This window comes from Diachasmimorpha longicaudata, chromosome 15, assembly GCF_034640455.1.
Source record: "Diachasmimorpha longicaudata isolate KC_UGA_2023 chromosome 15, iyDiaLong2, whole genome shotgun sequence".
Classification (NCBI taxonomy): Eukaryota; Metazoa; Arthropoda; class Insecta; order Hymenoptera; family Braconidae; genus Diachasmimorpha; species Diachasmimorpha longicaudata.
In genome coordinates, this window is record NC_087239.1 from 2,436,705 (window position 1) to 2,461,908 (window position 25,204).

Here is a 25,204-nt window from a genome sequence, read left to right on the forward strand (position 1 = left end):
TGGATTCGTGAGACGATTTCCGATTTTTCTGGGGGTCCGGGAATTTTCTAAAGTCGATTTTTTCGTTTTTCGCGTTTTTCTCGGCTCCTATGGCTCCTAGGGCCAAAAGGGCCCGGATATGGGATGACACCGTTTTTCTTCCATATCTTTGTCAATATCATAGCTAGGACAATTTGGCAGGCGCCATTGGATTCGTGAGACGATTTCCGATATTTCTAGGGGTCCAGGAATATTCTAAAGTCGAATTGCTCGCTTTTTCGCGGTTTTCTCGGCTCCTATGGCTCCTCGAGCAAAAAGGGCCTGGATATGGGAACACACCGTTTTTCCTCCATATCTTTGGAAATATAATAGCTAGTGCAATTTGGCAGGCGCCATTGGATTGGCGAGACAATTTCCGATATTTCTAGTGGTCCGGGAATGTTCTACAGTCGATTTTTTCGTTTTTCGCGTTTTTCTCGGCTCCTATGTCCTCCTAGAGCAAAAAGGGCTCGGATATTGTATCACACCGTTTTTCTTCCATATCTTTGTAAATATCATAGCTAGGACAATTTGGCTGTCGCCATTGGATTCATGAGACGATTTCCGATTTTTCTGGGGGTCCGGGAATTTTCTAAAATCGATTTTTTCAGTTTTTCGCGTTTTTCTCGGCTCCTGGGCCTCCTAGAGCGAAAAGGGCCCGGATTTGGCATCAGACCGTTTTTCCTCCATATCTTTGTAAATATCACTGCTAGGAAAATTTGGCTGGCGCCATTGGATTCGTGAGACGATTTCCGATTTTTCTGGGGGTCCGGGAATTTTCTAAAGTCGATTTTTTCGTTTTTCGCGTTTTTCTCGGCTCCTATGGCTCCTAGGGCCAAAAGGGCCCGGATATGGGATGACACCGTTTTTCTTCCATATCTTTGTCAATATCATAGCTAGGACAATTTGGCAGGCGCCATTGGATTCGTGAGACGATTTCCGATATTTCTAGGGGTCCAGGAATATTCTAAAGTCGAATTGCTCGCTTTTTCGCGGTTTTCTCGGCTCCTATGGCTCCTCGAGCAAAAAGGGCCTGGATATGGGAACACACCGTTTTTCCTCCATATCTTTGGAAATATAATAGCTAGTGCAATTTGGCAGGCGCCATTGGATTGGCGAGACAATTTCCGATATTTCTAGTGGTCCGGGAATGTTCTACAGTCGATTTTTTCGTTTTTCGCGTTTTTCTCGGCTCCTATGTCCTCCTAGAGCAAAAAGGGCTCGGATATTGTATCACACCGTTTTTCTTCCATATCTTTGGAAATATAATAGCTAGGACAATTTGGATGGCGCCATTGGATTCGTGAGACGATTTCCGATTTTTCTAGGGGTCCGGGAATTTCCTAAAGTCGATTTTTTCGTTTTTGTCAGCTCCTATGGCTCCTAGAGCAAAAAGGGTCCGAATATGGGGTCACACCGTTTTTCTTCCATATCTTTGTAAATATAATAGCTAGGACAATTTGGCTGGCGCCATTGGATTCGTGAGACGATTTCCGATTTTTCTAGGGATCCGGGAATTTTATAAAGTCGATTTTTTCGTTTTTCGCGTTTTTCTCGGCTCCTGGGCCTCCTAGGGCGAAAAGGGCCCGGATTTGGCATCAGACCGTTTTTCCTCCATATCTTGAGAAATATCATAACTAGGACAATTTGGCTGGCGCCATTAGATTCGTGAGACGATTTCCGATTTTTCTAGGGGTCCGGGAATTTTCTAAAGTCGAGTTTTTCGTTTTTCGCGTTTTTCTCGGTTCCTGGGCCTCCTAGAGCGAAAAGGGCCCGGATTTGGGATCAGACCGTTTTTCCTCCATATCTTTGGAAATATCATAACTAGGACAATTTGGCTGGCGCCATTAGATTCGTGAGACGATTTCCGATTTTTCTAGGGGTCCGGGAATTTTCTAAACTAGATTTTTTCGTTTTTCGCGTTTTTCTCGGCTCCTATGGCTCCTAGGGCCAAAAGGGCCCGGATATGGGATCACACCGTTTTTCTTCCATATCTTTGGAAATATAATAGCTAGGACAATTTGGCTGGCGCCATTGGATTCGTGAGACGATTTCCGATTTTGCTAGGGGTCCGGGAATATTCTAAAGTCGATTTTTTCGTTTTTCGCGTTTTTCTCGGCTCCTGGGCCTCCTAGCGCGAAACGGGCCCGGATTTGGGATCATACCGTTTTTCGCCCATATCTTTGGAAACATCATAGCTAGGACAATTTGGCTGGCGCCATTGGATTCGTGAGACGATTTCCGATTTTTCTAGTGGTCCGGGCATATTCTACAGTCGATTTTTCCATTTTTCGCGTTTTTCTCGGCTCCTATGGCTCCTAGAGCAAAAAGGGCCCGGATATGGGATCAGACCGTTTTTCCTCCATATCTTTGGAAATATCATAACTAGGACAATTTGGCTGGCGCTATTAGATTCGTGAGACGATTTCCGATTTTTCTAGGGGTCCGGGAATTTTCTAAAGTCGATTTTTTCGTTTTTCGCGTTTTTCTCGGCTCCTATGGCTCCTAGGGCCAAAAGGGCCCGGATATGGTATCACACCGTTTTTCTTCCATACCTTTGGAAATATCATAACTAGGACAATTTGGCTGGCGGCATTAGATTCGTGAGACGATTTCCGATTTTTCTGGGGGTCCGGGAATTTTCTAAAATCGATTTTTTCAGTTTTTCGCGTTTTTCTCGGCTCCTGGGCCTCCTAGAGCGAAAAGGGCCCGGATTTGGCATCAGACCGTTTTTCCTCCATATCTTTGGAAATATCATAGCTAGCACGATTTGGCTGGCGCCATTGGATTCATGAGACGATTTCCGATTTTTCTGGGGGTCCGGGAATTTTCTAAAATCGATTTTTTCAGTTTTTCGCGTTTTTCTCGGCTCCTGGGCCTCCTAGAGCGAAAAGGGCCCGGATTTGGCATCAGACCGTTTTTCCTCCATATCTTTGGAAATATCATAGCTAGGACGATTTGGCTGGCGCCATTGGATTCGTGAGACGATTTCCGATTTTTCTCGGGGTCCGGGGATTTTCTAAAATCGATTTTTTCAGTTTTTCGCGTTTTTCTCGGCTCCTGGGCCTCCTAGGGCGAAAAGGGCCCGGATTTGGCATCAGACCGTTTTTCCTCCATATCTTTGGGAATATCATAACTAGGACAATTTGGCTGGCGCCATTAGATTCGTGAGACGATTTCCGATTTTTCTGGGTGTCCGGGGATTTTCTAAAATCGATTTTTTCAGTTTTTCGCGTTTTTCTCGGCTCCTGGGCCTCCTAGGGCGAAAAGGGCCCGGATTTGGCATCAGACCGTTTTTCCTCCATATCTTTGGAAATATCATAGCTAGGACAATTTGGCTGGCGCCATTCGATTGGCGAGACAATTTCCGATATGTCTAGTGGTCCGGGAATATTCTACAGTCGATTTTTACGTTTTTCGCGTTTTTCTCGGCTCCTATGGCTCCTAGGGCCAAAAGGGCCCGGATATGGGATCACACCGTTTTTCTTCCATATCTTTGGAAATATAATACATGTAGCACTTTGGCCAGCGCTATTGGATTCGTGAGACGATTTCCGATTTTTCTAGTGGTCCGGGCATATTCTACAGTCGATTTTTCCATTTTTCGCGTTTTTCTCGGCTCCTATGGCTCCTAGAGCAAAAAGGGCCCGGATATGGGATCAGACCGTTTTTCCTCCATATCTTTGGAAATATCATAACTAGGACAATTTGGCTGGCGCTATTAGATTCGTGAGACGATTTCCGATTTTTCTAGGGGTCCGGGAATTTTCTAAAGTCGATTTTTTCGTTTTTCGCGTTTTTCTCGGCTCCTATGGCTCCTAGGGCCAAAAGGGCCCGGATATGGTATCACACCGTTTTTCTTCCATACCTTTGGGAATATCATAACTAGGACAATTTGGCTGGCGGCATTAGATTCGTGAGAAGATTTCCGTATTTTCTGGGGGTCCGGGGATTTTCTAAAATCGATTTTTTCAGTTTTTTGCGTTTTTCTCGGCTCCTGGGCCTCCTAGGGCGAAAAGGGCCCGGGTTTGGCATCAGACGGTTTTCCCTCCATATCTTTGGAAATATCATAGCTAGGACAATTTGGCTGGCGCCATTCGATTGGCGAGACAATTTCCGATATGTCTAGTGGTCCGGGAATATTCTACAGTCGATTTTTTCGTTTTTCGCGTTTTTCTCGGCTCCTATGGCTCCTAGGGCCGAAAGGGCCCGGATATGGGATCACACCGTTTTTCTTCCATATCTTTGTAAATATCATAGCTAGGACAATTTGGCTGGCGCCATTGGATTCATGAGACGATTTCCGATTTTTCTGGGGGTCCGGGAATTTTCTAAAATCGATTTTTTCAGTTTTTCGCGTTTTTCTCGGCTCCTGGGCCTCCTAGAGCGAAAAGGGCCCGGATTTGGCATCAGACCGTTTTTCCTCCATATCTTTGGAAATATCATAGCTAGCACGATTTGGCTGGCGCCATTGGATTCGTGAGACGATTTCCGATTTTTCTAGGGGTCCGGGAATTTTCTAAAGTCGAGTTTTTCGTTTTTCGCGTTTTTCTCGGCTCCTATGGCTCCTAGGGCCAAAAGGGCCCGGATATGGGATGACACCGTTTTTCTTCCATATCTTTGTCAATATCATAGCTAGGACAATTTGGCAGGCGCCATTGGATTCGTGAGACGATTTCCGATATTTCTAGGGGTCCAGGAATATTCTAAAGTCGAATTGCTCGCTTTTTCGCGGTTTTCTCGGCTCCTATGGCTCCTCGAGCAAAAAGGGCCTGGATATGGGAACACACCGTTTTTCCTCCATATCTTTGGAAATATAATAGCTAGTGCAATTTGGCAGGCGCCATTGGATTGGCGAGACAATTTCCGATATTTCTAGTGGTCCGGGAATGTTCTACAGTCGATTTTTTCGTTTTTCGCGTTTTTCTCGGCTCCTGGGCCTCCTAGGGCGAAAAGGGCCCGGATTTGGCATCAGACCGTTTTTCCTCCATATCTTGAGAAATATCATAACTAGGACAATTTGGCTGGCGCCATTAGATTCGTGAGACGATTTCCGATTTTTCTAGGGGTCCGGGAATTTTCTAAAGTCGAGTTTTTCGTTTTTCGCGTTTTTCTCGGTTCCTGGGCCTCCTAGAGCGAAAAGGGCCCGGATTTGGGATCAGACCGTTTTTCCTCCATATCTTTGGAAATATCATAACTAGGACAATTTGGCTGGCGCCATTAGATTCGTGAGACGATTTCCGATTTTTCTAGGGGTCCGGGAATTTTCTAAACTAGATTTTTTCGTTTTTCGCGTTTTTCTCGGCTCCTATGGCTCCTAGGGCCAAAAGGGCCCGGATATGGGATCACACCGTTTTTCTTCCATATCTTTGGAAATATAATAGCTAGGACAATTTGGCTGGCGCCATTGGATTCGTGAGACGATTTCCGATTTTGCTAGGGGTCCGGGAATATTCTAAAGTCGATTTTTTCGTTTTTCGCGTTTTTCTCGGCTCCTGGGCCTCCTAGCGCGAAACGGGCCCGGATTTGGGATCATACCGTTTTTCGCCCATATCTTTGGAAACATCATAGCTAGGACAATTTGGCTGGCGCCATTGGATTCGTGAGACGATTTCCGATTTTTCTAGTGGTCCGGGCATATTCTACAGTCGATTTTTCCATTTTTCGCGTTTTTCTCGGCTCCTATGGCTCCTAGAGCAAAAAGGGCCCGGATATGGGATCAGACCGTTTTTCCTCCATATCTTTGGAAATATCATAACTAGGACAATTTGGCTGGCGCTATTAGATTCGTGAGACGATTTCCGATTTTTCTAGGGGTCCGGGAATTTTCTAAAGTCGATTTTTTCGTTTTTCGCGTTTTTCTCGGCTCCTATGGCTCCTAGGGCCAAAAGGGCCCGGATATGGTATCACACCGTTTTTCTTCCATACCTTTGGAAATATCATAACTAGGACAATTTGGCTGGCGGCATTAGATTCGTGAGACGATTTCCGATTTTTCTGGGGGTCCGGGAATTTTCTAAAATCGATTTTTTCAGTTTTTCGCGTTTTTCTCGGCTCCTGGGCCTCCTAGAGCGAAAAGGGCCCGGATTTGGCATCAGACCGTTTTTCCTCCATATCTTTGGAAATATCATAGCTAGCACGATTTGGCTGGCGCCATTGGATTCGTGAGACGATTTCCGATTTTTCTAGGGGTCCGGGAATTTTCTAAAGTCGAGTTTTTCGTTTTTCGCGTTTTTCTCGGCTCCTATGGCTCCTAGGGCCAAAAGGGCCCGGATATGGGATGACACCGTTTTTCTTCCATATCTTTGTCAATATCATAGCTAGGACAATTTGGCAGGCGCCATTGGATTCGTGAGACGATTTCCGATATTTCTAGGGGTCCAGGAATATTCTAAAGTCGAATTGCTCGCTTTTTCGCGGTTTTCTCGGCTCCTATGGCTCCTCGAGCAAAAAGGGCCTGGATATGGGAACACACCGTTTTTCCTCCATATCTTTGGAAATATAATAGCTAGTGCAATTTGGCAGGCGCCATTGGATTGGCGAGACAATTTCCGATATTTCTAGTGGTCCGGGAATGTTCTACAGTCGATTTTTTCGTTTTTCGCGTTTTTCTCGGCTCCTATGTCCTCCTAGAGCAAAAAGGGCTCGGATATTGTATCACACCGTTTTTCTTCCATATCTTTGGAAATATAATAGCTAGGACAATTTGGATGGCGCCATTGGATTCGTGAGACGATTTCCGATTTTTCTAGGGGTCCGGGAATTTCCTAAAGTCGATTTTTTCGTTTTTGTCAGCTCCTATGGCTCCTAGAGCAAAAAGGGTCCGAATATGGGGTCACACCGTTTTACTTCCATATCTTTGTAAATATCATAGCTAGGACAATTTGGCTGGCGCCATTGGATTCATGAGACGATTTCCGATTTTTCTGGGGGTCCGGGAATTTTCTAAAGTCGATTTTTTCGTTTTTCGCGTTTTTCTCGGCTCCTATGGCTCCTAGGGCCAAAAGGGCCCGGATATGGGATCACACCGTTTTTCTTCCATATCTTTGTAAATATCATAGCTAGGACAATTTGGCTGGCGCCATTGGATTCATGAGACGATTTCCGATTTTTCTGGGGGTCCGGGAATTTTCTAAAATCGATTTTTTCAGTTTTTCGCGTTTTTCTCGGCTCCTGGGCCTCCTAGAGCGAAAAGGGCCCGGATTTGGCATCAGACCGTTTTTCCTCCATATCTTTGGAAATATCATAGCTAGGACGATTTGGCTGGCGCCATTGGATTCGTGAGACGATTTCCGATTTTTCTCGGGGTCCGGGGATTTTCTAAAATCGATTTTTTCAGTTTTTCGCGTTTTTCTCGGCTCCTGGGCCTCCTAGGGCGAAAAGGGCCCGGATTTGGCATCAGACCGTTTTTCCTCCATATCTTTGGGAATATCATAACTAGGACAATTTGGCTGGCGCCATTAGATTCGTGAGACGATTTCCGATTTTTCTGGGTGTCCGGGGATTTTCTAAAATCGATTTTTTCAGTTTTTCGCGTTTTTCTCGGCTCCTGGGCCTCCTAGGGCGAAAAGGGCCCGGATTTGGCATCAGACCGTTTTTCCTCCATATCTTTGGAAATATCATAGCTAGGACAATTTGGCTGGCGCCATTCGATTGGCGAGACAATTTCCGATATGTCTAGTGGTCCGGGAATATTCTACAGTCGATTTTTACGTTTTTCGCGTTTTTCTCGGCTCCTATGGCTCCTAGGGCCAAAAGGGCCCGGATATGGGATCACACCGTTTTTCTTCCATATCTTTGGAAATATAATACATGTAGCACTTTGGCCAGCGCTATTGGATTCGTGAGATGATTTCCAATTTTTCTAGGGGTCCGGGAATATTCTACAGTCGATTTTTTCGTTTTTCGCGTTTTTCTCGGCTCCTATGGCGCCTAGAGCAAAAAGGGCCCGGATATGGGATCAGACCGTTTTTCCTCCATATCTTTGGAAATATCATAACTAGGACAATTTGGCTGGCGCCATTAGATTCGTGAGACGATTTCCGATTTTTCTAGGGGTCCGGGAATTTTCTAAAGTCGAGTTTTTCGTTTTTCGCGTTTTTCTCGGCTCCTATGGCTCCTAGGGCCAAAAGGGCCCGGATATGGGATCACACCGTTTTTCTTCCATATCTTTGTAAATATCACTGCTAGGAAAATTTGGCTGGCGCCATTGGATTCGTGAGACGATTTCCGATTTTTCTGGGGGTCCGGGAATTTTCTAAAGTCGATTTTTTCGTTTTTCGCGTTTTTCTCGGCTCCTATGGCTCCTAGGGCCAAAAGGGCCCGGATATGGGATGACACCGTTTTTCTTCCATATCTTTGTCAATATCATAGCTAGGACAATTTGGCAGGCGCCATTGGATTCGTGAGACGATTTCCGATATTTCTAGGGGTCCAGGAATATTCTAAAGTCGAATTGCTCGCTTTTTCGCGGTTTTCTCGGCTCCTATGGCTCCTCGAGCAAAAAGGGCCTGGATATGGGAAAACACCGTTTTTCCTCCATATCTTTGGAAATATAATAGCTAGTGCAATTTGGCAGGCGCCATTGGATTGGCGAGACAATTTCCGATATTTCTAGTGGTCCGGGAATGTTCTACAGTCGATTTTTTCGTTTTTCGCGTTTTTCTCGGCTCCTATGTCCTCCTAGAGCAAAAAGGGCTCGGATATTGTATCACACCGTTTTTCTTCCATATCTTTGGAAATATAATAGCTAGGACAATTTGGCTGGCGCCATTAGATTCGTGAGACGATTTCCGATTTTTCTAGGGGTCCGGGAATTTTCTAAATTCGAGTTTTTCGTTTTTCGCGTTTTTCTCGGCTCCTATGGCTCCTAGGGCCAAAAGGGCCCGGATATGGGATCACACCGTTTTTCTTCCATATCTTTGTAAATATCACTGCTAGGAAAATTTGGCTGGCGCCATTGGATTCGTGAGACGATTTCCGATTTTTCTGGGGGTCCGGGAATTTTCTAAAGTCGATTTTTTCGTTTTTCGCGTTTTTCTCGGCTCCTATGGCTCCTAGGGCCAAAAGGGCCCGGATATGGGATGACACCGTTTTTCTTCCATATCTTTGTCAATATCATAGCTAGGACAATTTGGCAGGCGCCATTGGATTCGTGAGACGATTTCCGATATTTCTAGGGGTCCAGGAATATTCTAAAGTCGAATTGCTCGCTTTTTCGCGGTTTTCTCGGCTCCTATGGCTCCTCGAGCAAAAAGGGCCTGGATATGGGAACACACCGTTTTTCCTCCATATCTTTGGAAATATAATAGCTAGTGCAATTTGGCAGGCGCCATTGGATTGGCGAGACAATTTCCGATATTTCTAGTGGTCCGGGAATGTTCTACAGTCGATTTTTTCGTTTTTCGCGTTTTTCTCGGCTCCTATGTCCTCCTAGAGCAAAAAGGGCTCGGATATTGTATCACACCGTTTTTCTTCCATATCTTTGGAAATATAATAGCTAGGACAATTTGGATGGCGCCATTGGATTCGTGAGACGATTTCCGATTTTTCTAGGGGTCCGGGAATTTCCTAAAGTCGATTTTTTCGTTTTTGTCAGCTCCTATGGCTCCTAGAGCAAAAAGGGTCCGAATATGGGGTCACACCGTTTTTCTTCCATATCTTTGTAAATATAATAGCTAGGACAATTTGGCTGGCGCCATTGGATTCGTGAGACGATTTCCGATTTTTCTAGGGATCCGGGAATTTTATAAAGTCGATTTTTTCGTTTTTCGCGTTTTTCTCGGCTCCTGGGCCTCCTAGAGCGAAAAGGGCCCGGATTTGGCATCAGACCGTTTTTCCTCCATATCTTTGGAAATATCATAGCTAGAACGATTTGGCTGGCGCCATTGGATTCGTGAGACGATTTCCGATTTTTCTAGGGGTCCGGGGATTTTCTAAAATCGATTTTTTCAGTTTTTCGCGTTTTTCTCGGCTCCTGGGCCTCCTAGGGCGAAAAGGGCCCGGATTTGGCATCAGACCGTTTTTCCTCCATATCTTTGGAAATATCATAGCTAGGACAATTTGGCTGGCGCCATTGGATTGGCGAGACAATTTCCGATATGTCTAGTGGTCCGGGAATATTCTACAGTCGATTTTTTCGTTTTTCGCGTTTTTCTCGGCTCCTATGGCTCCTAGGGCCAAAAGGGCCCGGATATGGGATCACACCGTTTTTCTTCCATATCTTTGTAAATATCATAGCTAGGACAATTTGGCTGGCGCCATTGGATTCGTGAGACGATTTCCGATATTTCTAGGGGTCCAGGAATATTCTAAAGTCGAATTGCTCGCTTTTTCGCGGTTTTCTCGGCTCCTATGGCTCCTCGAGCAAAAAGGGCCTGGATATGGGAACACACCGTTTTTCCTCCATATCTTTGGAAATATAATAGCTAGTGCAATTTGGCAGGCGCCATTGGATTGGCGAGACAATTTCCGATATTTCTAGTGGTCCGGGAATGTTCTACAGTCGATTTTTTCGTTTTTCGCGTTTTTCTCGGCTCCTATGTCCTCCTAGAGCAAAAAGGGCTCGGATATTGTATCACACCGTTTTTCTTCCATATCTTTGTAAATATAATAGCTAGGACAATTTGGCTGGCGCCATTGGATTCGTGAGACGATTTCCGATTTTTCTAGGGGTCCGGGGATTTTCTAAAATCGATTTTTTCAGTTTTTCGCGTTTTTCTCGGCTCCTGGGCCTCCTAGGGCGAAAAGGGCCCGGATATGGGATCAGACCGTTTTTCCTCCATATCTTTGGAAATATCATAACTAGGACAATTTGGCTGGCGCTATTAGATTCGTGAGACGATTTCCGATTTTTCTAGGGGTCCGGGAATTTTCTAAAGTCGATTTTTTCGTTTTTCGCGTTTTTCTCGGCTCCTATGGCTCCTAGGGCCAAAAGGGCCCGGATATGGTATCACACCGTTTTTCTTCCATACCTTTGGAAATATCATAACTAGGACAATTTGGCTGGCGGCATTAGATTCGTGAGACGATTTCCGATTTTTCTGGGGGTCCGGGAATTTTCTAAAATCGATTTTTTCAGTTTTTCGCGTTTTTCTCGGCTCCTGGGCCTCCTAGAGCGAAAAGGGCCCGGATTTGGCATCAGACCGTTTTTCCTCCATATCTTTGGAAATATCATAGCTAGCACGATTTGGCTGGCGCCATTGGATTCGTGAGACGATTTCCGATTTTTCTAGGGGTCCGGGAATTTTCTAAAGTCGAGTTTTTCGTTTTTCGCGTTTTTCTCGGCTCCTATGGCTCCTAGGGCCAAAAGGGCCCGGATATGGGATGACACCGTTTTTCTTCCATATCTTTGTCAATATCATAGCTAGGACAATTTGGCAGGCGCCATTGGATTCGTGAGACGATTTCCGATATTTCTAGGGGTCCAGGAATATTCTAAAGTCGAATTGCTCGCTTTTTCGCGGTTTTCTCGGCTCCTATGGCTCCTCGAGCAAAAAGGGCCTGGATATGGGAACACACCGTTTTTCCTCCATATCTTTGGAAATATAATAGCTAGTGCAATTTGGCAGGCGCCATTGGATTGGCGAGACAATTTCCGATATTTCTAGTGGTCCGGGAATGTTCTACAGTCGATTTTTTCGTTTTTCGCGTTTTTCTCGGCTCCTATGTCCTCCTAGAGCAAAAAGGGCTCGGATATTGTATCACACCGTTTTTCTTCCATATCTTTGGAAATATAATAGCTAGGACAATTTGGATGGCGCCATTGGATTCGTGAGACGATTTCCGATTTTTCTAGGGGTCCGGGAATTTCCTAAAGTCGATTTTTTCGTTTTTGTCAGCTCCTATGGCTCCTAGAGCAAAAAGGGTCCGAATATGGGGTCACACCGTTTTACTTCCATATCTTTGTAAATATCATAGCTAGGACAATTTGGCTGGCGCCATTGGATTCATGAGACGATTTCCGATTTTTCTGGGGGTCCGGGAATTTTCTAAAGTCGATTTTTTCGTTTTTCGCGTTTTTCTCGGCTCCTATGGCTCCTAGGGCCAAAAGGGCCCGGATATGGGATCACACCGTTTTTCTTCCATATCTTTGTAAATATCATAGCTAGGACAATTTGGCTGGCGCCATTGGATTCATGAGACGATTTCCGATTTTTCTGGGGGTCCGGGAATTTTCTAAAATCGATTTTTTCAGTTTTTCGCGTTTTTCTCGGCTCCTGGGCCTCCTAGAGCGAAAAGGGCCCGGATTTGGCATCAGACCGTTTTTCCTCCATATCTTTGGAAATATCATAGCTAGGACGATTTGGCTGGCGCCATTGGATTCGTGAGACGATTTCCGATTTTTCTCGGGGTCCGGGGATTTTCTAAAATCGATTTTTTCAGTTTTTCGCGTTTTTCTCGGCTCCTGGGCCTCCTAGGGCGAAAAGGGCCCGGATTTGGCATCAGACCGTTTTTCCTCCATATCTTTGGGAATATCATAACTAGGACAATTTGGCTGGCGCCATTAGATTCGTGAGACGATTTCCGATTTTTCTGGGTGTCCGGGGATTTTCTAAAATCGATTTTTTCAGTTTTTCGCGTTTTTCTCGGCTCCTGGGCCTCCTAGGGCGAAAAGGGCCCGGATTTGGCATCAGACCGTTTTTCCTCCATATCTTTGGAAATATCATAGCTAGGACAATTTGGCTGGCGCCATTCGATTGGCGAGACAATTTCCGATATGTCTAGTGGTCCGGGAATATTCTACAGTCGATTTTTACGTTTTTCGCGTTTTTCTCGGCTCCTATGGCTCCTAGGGCCAAAAGGGCCCGGATATGGGATCACACCGTTTTTCTTCCATATCTTTGGAAATATAATACATGTAGCACTTTGGCCAGCGCTATTGGATTCGTGAGATGATTTCCAATTTTTCTAGGGGTCCGGGAATATTCTACAGTCGATTTTTTCGTTTTTCGCGTTTTTCTCGGCTCCTATGGCGCCTAGAGCAAAAAGGGCCCGGATATGGGATCAGACCGTTTTTCCTCCATATCTTTGGAAATATCATAACTAGGACAATTTGGCTGGCGCCATTAGATTCGTGAGACGATTTCCGATTTTTCTAGGGGTCCGGGAATTTTCTAAAGTCGAGTTTTTCGTTTTTCGCGTTTTTCTCGGCTCCTATGGCTCCTAGGGCCAAAAGGGCCCGGATATGGGATCACACCGTTTTTCTTCCATATCTTTGTAAATATCACTGCTAGGAAAATTTGGCTGGCGCCATTGGATTCGTGAGACGATTTCCGATTTTTCTGGGGGTCCGGGAATTTTCTAAAGTCGATTTTTTCGTTTTTCGCGTTTTTCTCGGCTCCTATGGCTCCTAGGGCCAAAAGGGCCCGGATATGGGATGACACCGTTTTTCTTCCATATCTTTGTCAATATCATAGCTAGGACAATTTGGCAGGCGCCATTGGATTCGTGAGACGATTTCCGATATTTCTAGGGGTCCAGGAATATTCTAAAGTCGAATTGCTCGCTTTTTCGCGGTTTTCTCGGCTCCTATGGCTCCTCGAGCAAAAAGGGCCTGGATATGGGAACACACCGTTTTTCCTCCATATCTTTGGAAATATAATAGCTAGTGCAATTTGGCAGGCGCCATTGGATTGGCGAGACAATTTCCGATATTTCTAGTGGTCCGGGAATGTTCTACAGTCGATTTTTTCGTTTTTCGCGTTTTTCTCGGCTCCTATGTCCTCCTAGAGCAAAAAGGGCTCGGATATTGTATCACACCGTTTTTCTTCCATATCTTTGGAAATATAATAGCTAGGACAATTTGGCTGGCGCCATTAGATTCGTGAGACGATTTCCGATTTTTCTAGGGGTCCGGGAATTTTCTAAATTCGAGTTTTTCGTTTTTCGCGTTTTTCTCGGCTCCTATGGCTCCTAGGGCCAAAAGGGCCCGGATATGGGATCACACCGTTTTTCTTCCATATCTTTGTAAATATCACTGCTAGGAAAATTTGGCTGGCGCCATTGGATTCGTGAGACGATTTCCGATTTTTCTGGGGGTCCGGGAATTTTCTAAAGTCGATTTTTTCGTTTTTCGCGTTTTTCTCGGCTCCTATGGCTCCTAGGGCCAAAAGGGCCCGGATATGGGATGACACCGTTTTTCTTCCATATCTTTGTCAATATCATAGCTAGGACAATTTGGCAGGCGCCATTGGATTCGTGAGACGATTTCCGATATTTCTAGGGGTCCAGGAATATTCTAAAGTCGAATTGCTCGCTTTTTCGCGGTTTTCTCGGCTCCTATGGCTCCTCGAGCAAAAAGGGCCTGGATATGGGAACACACCGTTTTTCCTCCATATCTTTGGAAATATAATAGCTAGTGCAATTTGGCAGGCGCCATTGGATTGGCGAGACAATTTCCGATATTTCTAGTGGTCCGGGAATGTTCTACAGTCGATTTTTTCGTTTTTCGCTTTTTCTCGGCTCCTATGTCCTCCTACAGCAAAAAGGGCTCGGATATTGTATCACACCGTTTTTCTTCCATATCTTTGGAAATATAATAGCTAGGACAATTTGGATGGCGCCATTGGATTCGTGAGACGATTTCCGATTTTTCTAGGGGTCCGGGAATTTCCTAAAGTCGATTTTTTCGTTTTTGTCAGCTCCTATGGCTCCTAGAGCAAAAAGGGTCCGAATATGGGGTCACACCGTTTTTCTTCCATATCTTTGTAAATATAATAGCTAGGACAATTTGGCTGGCGCCATTGGATTCGTGAGACGATTTCCGATTTTTCTAGGGATCCGGGAATTTTATAAAGTCGATTTTTTCGTTTTTCGCGTTTTTCTCGGCTCCTGGGCCTCCTAGAGCGAAAAGGGCCCGGATTTGGCATCAGACCGTTTTTCCTCCATATCTTTGGAAATATCATAGCTAGAACGATTTGGCTGGCGCCATTGGATTCGTGAGACGATTTCCGATTTTTCTAGGGGTCCGGGGATTTTCTAAAATCGATTTTTTCAGTTTTTCGCGTTTTTCTCGGCTCCTGGGCCTCCTAGGGCGAAAAGGGCCCGGATTTGGCATCAGACCGTTTTTCCTCCATATCTTTGGAAATATCATAGCTAGGACAATTTGGCTGGCGCCATTGGATTGGCGAGACAATTTCCGATATGTCTAGTGGTCCGGGAATATTCTACAGTCGATTTTTTCGTTTTTCGCGTTTTTCTCGGCTCCTATGGCTCCTAGGGCCAAAAGGGCCCGGATATGGGATCACACCGTTTTTCTTCCATATCTTTGTAAATATCATAGCTAGGACAATTTGGCTGGCGCCATTGGATTCGTGAGACGATTTCCGATATTTCTAGGGGTCCAGGAATATTCTAAAGTCGAATTGCTCGCTTTTTCGCGGTTTTCTCGGCTCCTATGGCTCCTCGAGCAAAAAGGGCCTGGATATGGGAACACACCGTTTTTCCTCCATATCTTTGGAAATATAATAGCTAGTGCAATTTGGCAGGCGCCATTGGATTGGCGAGACAATTTCCGATATTTCTAGTGGTCCGGGAATGTTCTACAGTCGATTTTTTCGTTTTTCGCGTTTTTCTCGGCTCCTATGTCCTCCTAGAGCAAAAAGGGCTCGGATATTGTATCACACCGTTTTTCTTCCATATCTTTGGAAATATAATAGCTAGGACAATTTGGATCGCGCCATTGGATTCGTGAGACGATTTCCGATTTTTCTAGGGGTCCGGGAATTTCCTAAAGTCGATTTTTTCGTTTTTGTCAGCTCCTATGGCTCCTAGAGCAAAAAGGGTCCGAATATGGGGTCACACCGTTTTTCTTCCATATCTTTGTAAATATAATAGCTAGGACAATTTGGCTGGCGCCATTGGATTCGTGAGACGATTTCCGATTTTTCTAGGGATCCGGGAATTTTATAAAGTCGATTTTTTCGTTTTTCGCGTTTTTCTCGGCTCCTGGGCCTCCTAGAGCGAAAAGGGCCCGGATTTGGCATCAGACCGTTTTTCCCCCATATCTTTGGAAATATCATAGCTAGAACGATTTGGCTGGCGCCATTGGATTCGTGAGACGATTTCCGATTTTTCTAGGGGTCCGGGGATTTTCTAAAATCGATTTTTTCAGTTTTTCGCGTTTTTCTCGGCTCCTGGGCCTCCTAGGGCGAAAAGGGCCCGGATTTGGCATCAGACCGTTTTTCCTCCATATCTTTGGAAATATCATAGCTAGGACAATTTGGCTGGCGCCATTGGATTGGCGAGACAATTTCCGATATGTCTAGTGGTCCGGGAATATTCTACAGTCGATTTTTTCGTTTTTCGCGTTTTTCTCAGCTCCTATGGCTCCTAGGGCCAAAAGGGCCCGGATATGGGATCACACCGTTTTTCTTCCATATCTTTGTAAATATCATAGCTAGGACAATTTGGCTGGCGCCATTGGATTCATGAGACGATTTCCGATTTTTCTGGGGGTCCGGGAATTTTCGAAAATCGATTTTTTCAGTTTTTCGCGTTTTTCTCGGCTCCTGGGCCTCCTAGAGCGAAAAGGGCCCGGATTTGGCATCAGACCGTTTTTCCTCCATATCTTGGGAAATATCATAGCTAGGACGATTTGGCTGGCGCCATTGGATTCGTGAGACGATTTCCGATTTTTCTAGGGGTCCGGGAATTTTCTAAAGTCGAGTTTTTCGTTTTTCGCGTTTTTCTCGGTTCCTGGGCCTCCTAGAGCAAAAAGGGCCCGGATATGGGATCAGACCGTTTTTCCTCCATATCTTTGGAAATATCATAACTAGGACAATTTGGCTGGCGCCATTAGATTCGTGAGACGATTTCCGATTTTTCTAGGGGTCCGGGAATTTTCTAAAGTCGAGTTTTTCGTTTTTCGCGTTTTTCTCGGCTCCTATGGCTCCTAGGGCCAAAAGGGCCCGGATATGGGATCACACCGTTTTTCTTCCATATCTTTGTAAATATCACTGCTAGGAAAATTTGGCTGGCGCCATTGGATTCGTGAGACGATTTCCGATTTTTCTGGGGGTCCGGGAATTTTCTAAAGTCGATTTTTTCGTTTTTCGCGTTTTTCTCGGCTCCTATGGCTCCTAGGGCCAAAAGGGCCCGGATATGGGATGACACCGTTTTTCTTCCATATCTTTGTCAATATCATAGCTAGGACAATTTGGCAGGCGCCATTGGATTCGTGAGACGATTTCCGATATTTCTAGGGGTCCAGGAATATTCTAAAGTCGAATTGCTCGCTTTTTCGCGGTTTTCTCGGCTCCTATGGCTCCTCGAGCAAAAAGGGCCTGGATATGGGAACACACCGTTTTTCCTCCATATCTTTGGAAATATAATAGCTAGTGCAATTTGGCAGGCGCCATTGGATTGGCGAGACAATTTCCGATATTTCTAGTGGTCCGGGAATGTTCTACAGTCGATTTTTTCGTTTTTCGCGTTTTTCTCGGCTCCTATGTCCTCCTAGAGCAAAAAGGGCTCGGATATTGTATCACACCGTTTTTCTTCCATATCTTTGGAAATATAATAGCTAGGACAATTTGGCTGGCGCCATTAGATTCGTGAGACGATTTCCGATTTTTCTAGGGGTCCGGGAATTTTCTAAATTCGAGTTTTTCGTTTTTCGCGTTTTTCTCGGCTCCTATGGCTCCTAGGGCCAAAAGGGCCCGGATATGGGATCACACCGTTTTTCTTCCATATCTTTGTAAATATCACTGCTAGGAAAATTTGGCTGGCGCCATTGGATTCGTGAGACGATTTCCGATTTTTCTGGGGGTCCGGGAATTTTCTAAAGTCGATTTTTTCGTTTTTCGCGTTTTTCTCGGCTCCTATGGCTCCTAGGGCCAAAAGGGCCCGGATATGGGATGACACCGTTTTTCTTCCATATCTTTGTCAATATCATAGCTAGGACAATTTGGCAGGCGCCATTGGATTCGTGAGACGATTTCCGATATTTCTAGGGGTCCAGGAATATTCTAAAGTCGAATTGCTCGCTTTTTCGCGGTTTTCTCGGCTCCTATGGCTCCTCGAGCAAAAAGGGCCTGGATATGGGAACACACCGTTTTTCCTCCATATCTTTGGAAATATAATAGCTAGTGCAATTTGGCAGGCGCCATTGGATTGGCGAGACAATTTCCGATATTTCTAGTGGTCCGGGAATGTTCTACAGTCGATTTTTTCGTTTTTCGCGTTTTTCTCGGCTCCTATGTCCTCCTAGAGCAAAAAGGGCTCGGATATTGTATCACACCGTTTTTCTTCCATATCTTTGTAAATATCATAGCTAGGACAATTTGGCTGGCGCCATTGGATTCATGAGACGATTTCCGATTTTTCTGGGGGTCCGGGAATTTTCTAAAATCGATTTTTTCAGTTTTTCGCGTTTTTCTCGGCTCCTGGGCCTCCTAGAGCGAAAAGGGCCCGGATTTGGCATCAGACCGTTTTTCCTCCATATCTTTGTAAATATCACTGCTAGGAAAATTTGGCTGGCGCCATTGGATTCGTGAGACGATTTCCGATTTTTCTGGGGGTCCGGGAATTTTCTAAAGTCGATTTTTTCGTTTTTCGCGTTTTTCTCGGCTCCTATGGCTCCTAGGGCCAAAAGGGCCCGGATATGGGATGACACCGTTTTTCTTCCATATCTTTGTCAATATCATAGCTAGGACAATTTGGCAGGCGCCATTGGATTCGTGAGACGATTTCCGATATTTCTAGGGGTCCAGGAATATTCTAAAGTCGAATTGCTCGCTTTTTCGCGGTTTTCTCGGCTCCTATGGCTCCTCGAGCAAAAAGGGCCTGGATATGGGAACACACCGTTTTTCCTCCATATCTTTGGAAATATAATAGCTAGTGCAATTTGGCAGGCGCCATTGGATTGGCGAGACAATTTCCGATATTTCTAGTGGTCCGGGAATGTTCTACAGTCGATTTTTTCGTTTTTCGCGTTTTTCTCGGCTCCTGGGCCTCCTAGAGCGAAAAGGGCCCGGATTTGGCATCAGACCGTTTTTCCTCCATATCTTTGGAAATATCATAGCTAGGACGATTTGGCTGGCGCCATTGGATTCGTGAGACGATTTCCGATTTTTCTAGGGGTCCGGGAATTTTCTAAAGTCGAGTTTTTCGTTTTTCGCGTTTTTCTCGGTTCCTGGGCCTCCTAGAGCAAAAAGGGCCCGGATATGGGATCAGACCGTTTTTCCTCCATATCTTTGGAAATATCATAACTAGGACAATTTGGCTGGCGCCATTAGATTCGTGAGACGATTTCCGATTTTTCTAGGGGTCCGGGAATTTTCTAAAATCGATTTTTTCAGTTTTTCGCGTTTTTCTCGGCTCCTGGGCCTCCTAGAGCGAAAAGGGCCCGGATTTGGCATCAGACCGTTTTTCCTCCATATCTTGGGAAATATCATAGCTAGGACGATTTGGCTGGCGCCATTGGATTCGTGAGACGATTTCCGATTTTTCTAGGGGTCCGGGAATTTTCTAAAGTCGAGTTTTTCGTTTTTCGCGTTTTTCTCGGTTCCTGGGCCTCCTAGAGCAAAAAGGGCCCGGATATGGGATCAGACCGTTTTTCCTCCATATCTTTGGAAATATCATAACTAGGACAATTTGGCTGGCGCCATTAGATTCGTGAGACGATTTCCGATTTTTCTAGGGGTCCGGGAATTTTCTAAAGTCGAGTTTTTCGTTTTTCGCGTTTTTCTCGGCTCCTATGGCTCCTAGGGCCAAAAGGGCCCGGATATGGGATCACACCGTTTTTCTTCCATATCTTTGTAAATATCACTGCTAGGAAAATTTGGCTGGCGCCATTGGATTCGTGAGACGATTTCCGATTTTTCTGGGGGTCCGGGAATTTTCTAAAGTCGATTTTTTCGTTTTTCGCGTTTTTCTCGGCTCCTATGGCTCCTAGGGCCAAAAGGGCCCGGATATGGGATGACACCGTTTTTCTTCCATATCTTTGTCAATATCATAGCTAGGACAATTTGGCAGGCGCCATTGGATTCGTGAGACGATTTCCGATATTTCTAGGGGTCCAGGAATATTCTAAAGTCGAATTGCTCGCTTTTTCGCGGTTTTCTCGGCTCCTATGGCTCCTCGAGCAAAAAGGGCCTGGATATGGGAACACACCGTTTTTCCTCCATATCTTTGGAAATATAATAGCTAGTGCAATTTGGCAGGCGCCATTGGATTGGCGAGACAATTTCCGATATTTCTAGTGGTCCGGGAATGTTCTACAGTCGATTTTTTCGTTTTTCGCGTTTTTCTCGGCTCCTATGTCCTCCTAGAGCAAAAAGGGCTCGGATATTGTATCACACCGTTTTTCTTCCATATCTTTGGAAATGTAATAGCTAGGACAATTTGGCTGGCGCCATTAGATTCGTGAGACGATTTCCGATTTTTCTAGGGGTCCGGGAATTTTCTAAATTCGAGTTTTTCGTTTTTCGCGTTTTTCTCGGCTCCTATGGCTCCTAGGGCCAAAAGGGCCCGGATATGGGATCACACCGTTTTTCTTCCATATCTTTGTAAATATCACTGCTAGGAAAATTTGGCTGGCGCCATTGGATTCGTGAGACGATTTCCGATTTTTCTGGGGGTCCGGGAATTTTCTAAAGTCGATTTTTTCGTTTTTCGCGTTTTTCTCGGCTCCTATGGCTCCTAGGGCCAAAAGGGCCCGGATATGGGATGACACCGTTTTTCTTCCATATCTTTGTCAATATCATAGCTAGGACAATTTGGCAGGCGCCATTGGATTCGTGAGACGATTTCCGATATTTCTAGGGGTCCAGGAATATTCTAATGTCGAATTGCTCGCTTTTTCGCGGTTTTCTCGGCTCCTATGGCTCCTCGAGCAAAAAGGGCCTGGATATGGGAACACACCGTTTTTCCTCCATATCTTTGGAAATATAATAGCTAGTGCAATTTGGCAGGCGCCATTGGATTGGCGAGACAATTTCCGATATTTCTAGTGGTCCGGGAATGTTCTACAGTCGATTTTTTCGTTTTTCGCGTTTTTCTCGGCTCCTATGTCCTCCTAGAGCAAAAAGGGCTCGGATATTGTATCACACCGTTTTTCTTCCATATCTTTGGAAATATAATAGCTAGGACAATTTGGATGGCGCCATTGGATTCGTGAGACGATTTCCGATTTTTCTAGGGGTCCGGGAATTTCCTAAAGTCGATTTTTTCGTTTTTGTCAGCTCCTATGGCTCCTAGAGCAAAAAGGGTCCGAATATGGGGTCACACCGTTTTTCTTCCATATCTTTGTAAATATAATAGCTAGGACAATTTGGCTGGCGCCATTGGATTCGTGAGACGATTTCCGATTTTTCTAGGGATCCGGGAATTTTATAAAGTCGATTTTTTCGTTTTTCGCGTTTTTCTCGGCTCCTGGGCCTCCTAGGGCGAAAAGGGCCCGGATTTGGCATCAGACCGTTTTTCCTCCATATCTTTGGAAATATCATAGCTAGGACAATTTGGCTGGCGCCATTGGATTGGCGAGACAATTTCCGATAGGTCTAGTGGTCCGGGAATATTCTACAGTCGATTTTTTCGTTTTTCGCGTTTTTCTCGGCTCCTATGGCTCCTAGGGCCAAAAGCGCCCGGATATGGGATCACACCGTTTTTCTTCCATATCTTTGTAAATATCATAGCTAGGACAATTTGGCTGGCGCCATTGGATTCATGAGACGATTTCCGATTTTTCTGGGGGTCCGGGAATTTTCTAAAGTCGATTTTTTCGTTTTTCGCGTTTTTCTCGGCTCCTATGGCTCCTACGGCCAAAAGGGCCCGGATATGGGATCACACCGTTTTTCTTCCATATCTTTGTAAATATCATAGCTAGGACAATTTGGCTGGCGCCATTGGATTCATGAGACGATTTCCGATTTTTCTGGGGGTCCGGGAATTTTCTAAAATCGATTTTTTCAGTTTTTCGCGTTTTTCTCGGCTCCTGGGCCTCCTAGAGCGAAAAGGGCCCGAATTTGGCATCAGACCGTTTTTCCTCCATATCTTTGGAAATATCATAGCTAGGACGATTTGGCTGGCGCCATTGGATTCGTGAGACGATTTCCGATTTTTCTAGGGGTCCGGGAATTTTCTAAAGTCGAGTTTTTCGTTTTTCGCGTTTTTCTCGGCTCCTATGGCTCCTAGGGCCAAAAGGGCCCGGATATGGGATCACACCGTTTTTCTTCCATATCTTTGTAAATATCATAGCTAGGACAATTTGGCTGGCGCCATTGGATTCATGAGACGATTTCCGATTTTTCTGGGGGTCCGGGAATTTTCTAAAATCGAGTTTTTCGTTTTTCGCGTTTTTCTCGGTTCCTGGGCCTCCTAGAGCAAAAAGGGCCGGGATATGGGATCAGACCGTTTTTCCTCCATATCTTTGGAAATATCATAACTAGGACAATTTGGCTGGCGCCATTAGATTCGTGAGACGATTTCCGATTTTTCTAGGGGTCCGGGAATTTTCTAAAGTCGATTTTTTCGTTTTTCGCGTTTTTCTCGGCTCTTATGGCTCCTAGGGCCAAAAGGGCCCGGATATGGGATCACACCGTTTTTCTTCCATATCTTTGGAAATATAATAGCTAGGACAATTTGGCTGGCGCCATTGGATTCGTGAGACGATTTCGGATTTTTCTAGGGATCCGGGAATTTTCTAAAGTCGATTTTTTCGTTTTTCGCGTTTTTCTCGGCTCCTGGGCCTCCTAGGGCGAAAAGGGCCCGGATTTGGCATCAGACCGTTTTTCCTCCATATCTTGAGAAATATCATAACTAGGACAATTTGGCTGGCGCCATTAGATTCGTGAGACGATTTCCGATTTTTCTAGGGGTCCGGGAATTTTCTAAAGTCGAGTTTTTCGTTTTTCGCGTTTTTCTCGGCTCCTGGGCCTCCTAGGGCGAAAAGGGCCCGGATTTGGCATCAGACCGTTTTTCCTCCATATCTTTGGAAATATCATAGCTAGGACAATTTGGCTGGCGCCATTGGATTGGCGAGACAATTTCCGATAGGTCTAGTGGTCCGGGAATATTCTACAGTCGATTTTTTCGTTTTTCGCGTTTTTCTCGGCTCCTATGGCTCCTAGGGCCAAAAGCGCCCGGATATGGGATCACACCGTTTTTCTTCCATATCTTTGTAAATATCATAGCTAGGACAATTTGGCTGGCGCCATTGGATTCATGAGACGATTTCCGATTTTTCTGGGGGTCCGGGAATTTTCTAAAGTCGATTTTTTCGTTTTTCGCGTTTTTCTCGGCTCCTATGGCTCCTACGGCCAAAAGGGCCCGGATATGGGATCACACCGTTTTTCTTCCATATCTTTGTAAATATCATAGCTAGGACAATTTGGCTGGCGCCATTGGATTCATGAGACGATTTCCGATTTTTCTGGGGGTCCGGGAATTTTCTAAAATCGATTTTTTCAGTTTTTCGCGTTTTTCTCGGCTCCTGGGCCTCCTAGAGCGAAAAGGGCCCGAATTTGGCATCAGACCGTTTTTCCTCCATATCTTTGGAAATATCATAGCTAGGACGATTTGGCTGGCGCCATTGGATTCGTGAGACGATTTCCGATTTTTCTAGGGGTCCGGGAATTTTCTAAAGTCGAGTTTTTCGTTTTTCGCGTTTTTCTCGGCTCCTATGGCTCCTAGGGCCAAAAGGGCCCGGATATGGGATCACACCGTTTTTCTTCCATATCTTTGTAAATATCATAGCTAGGACAATTTGGCTGGCGCCATTGGATTCATGAGACGATTTCCGATTTTTCTGGGGGTCCGGGAATTTTCTAAAATCGAGTTTTTCGTTTTTCGCGTTTTTCTCGGTTCCTGGGCCTCCTAGAGCAAAAAGGGCCGGGATATGGGATCAGACCGTTTTTCCTCCATATCTTTGGAAATATCATAACTAGGACAATTTGGCTGGCGCCATTAGATTCGTGAGACGATTTCCGATTTTTCTAGGGGTCCGGGAATTTTCTAAAGTCGATTTTTTCGTTTTTCGCGTTTTTCTCGGCTCTTATGGCTCCTAGGGCCAAAAGGGCCCGGATATGGGATCACACCGTTTTTCTTCCATATCTTTGGAAATATAATAGCTAGGACAATTTGGCTGGCGCCATTGGATTCGTGAGACGATTTCGGATTTTTCTAGGGATCCGGGAATTTTCTAAAGTCGATTTTTTCGTTTTTCGCGTTTTTCTCGGCTCCTGGGCCTCCTAGGGCGAAAAGGGCCCGGATTTGGCATCAGACCGTTTTTCCTCCATATCTTGAGAAATATCATAACTAGGACAATTTGGCTGGCGCCATTAGATTCGTGAGACGATTTCCGATTTTTCTAGGGGTCCGGGAATTTTCTAAAGTCGAGTTTTTCGTTTTTCGCGTTTTTCTCGGTTCCTGGGCCTCCTAGAGCGAAAAGGGCCCGGATTTGGGATCAGACCGTTTTTCCTCCATATCTTTGGAAATATCATAACTAGGACAATTTGGCTGGCGCCATTAGATTCGTGAGACGATTTCCGATTTTTCTAGGGGTCCGGGAATTTTCTAAACTAGATTTTTTCGTTTTTCGCGTTTTTCTCGGCTCCTATGGCTCCTAGGGCCAAAAGGGCCCGGATATGGGATGACACCGTTTTTCTTCCATATCTTTGTCAATATCATAGCTAGGACAATTTGGCAGGCGCCATTGGATTCGTGAGACGATTTCCGATATTTCTAGGGGTCCAGGAATATTCTAAAGTCGAATTGCTCGCTTTTTCGCGGTTTTCTCGGCTCCTATGGCTCCTAGGGCCAAAAGGGCCCGGATATGGGATCACACCGTTTTTCTTCCATATCGTTGTAAATATCATAGCTAGGACACTTTGGCTGGCGCCATTGGATTCATGAGACGATTTCCGATTTTTCTGGGGGTCCGGGAATTTTCTAAAATCGATTTTTTCAGTTTTTCGCGTTTTTCTCGGCTCCTGGGCCTCCTAGAGCGAAAAGGGCCCGGATTTGGCATCAGACCGTTTTTCCTCCATATCTTTGGAAATATCATAGCTAGGACGATTTGGCTGGCGCCATTGGATTCGTGAGACGATTTCCGATTTTTCTAGGGGTCCGGGAATTTTCTAAAGTCGAGTTTTTCGTTTTTCGCGTTTTTCTCGGTTCCTGGGCCTCCTAGAGCGAAAAGGGCCCGGATTTGGCATCAGACCGTTTTTCCTCCATATCTTTGGAA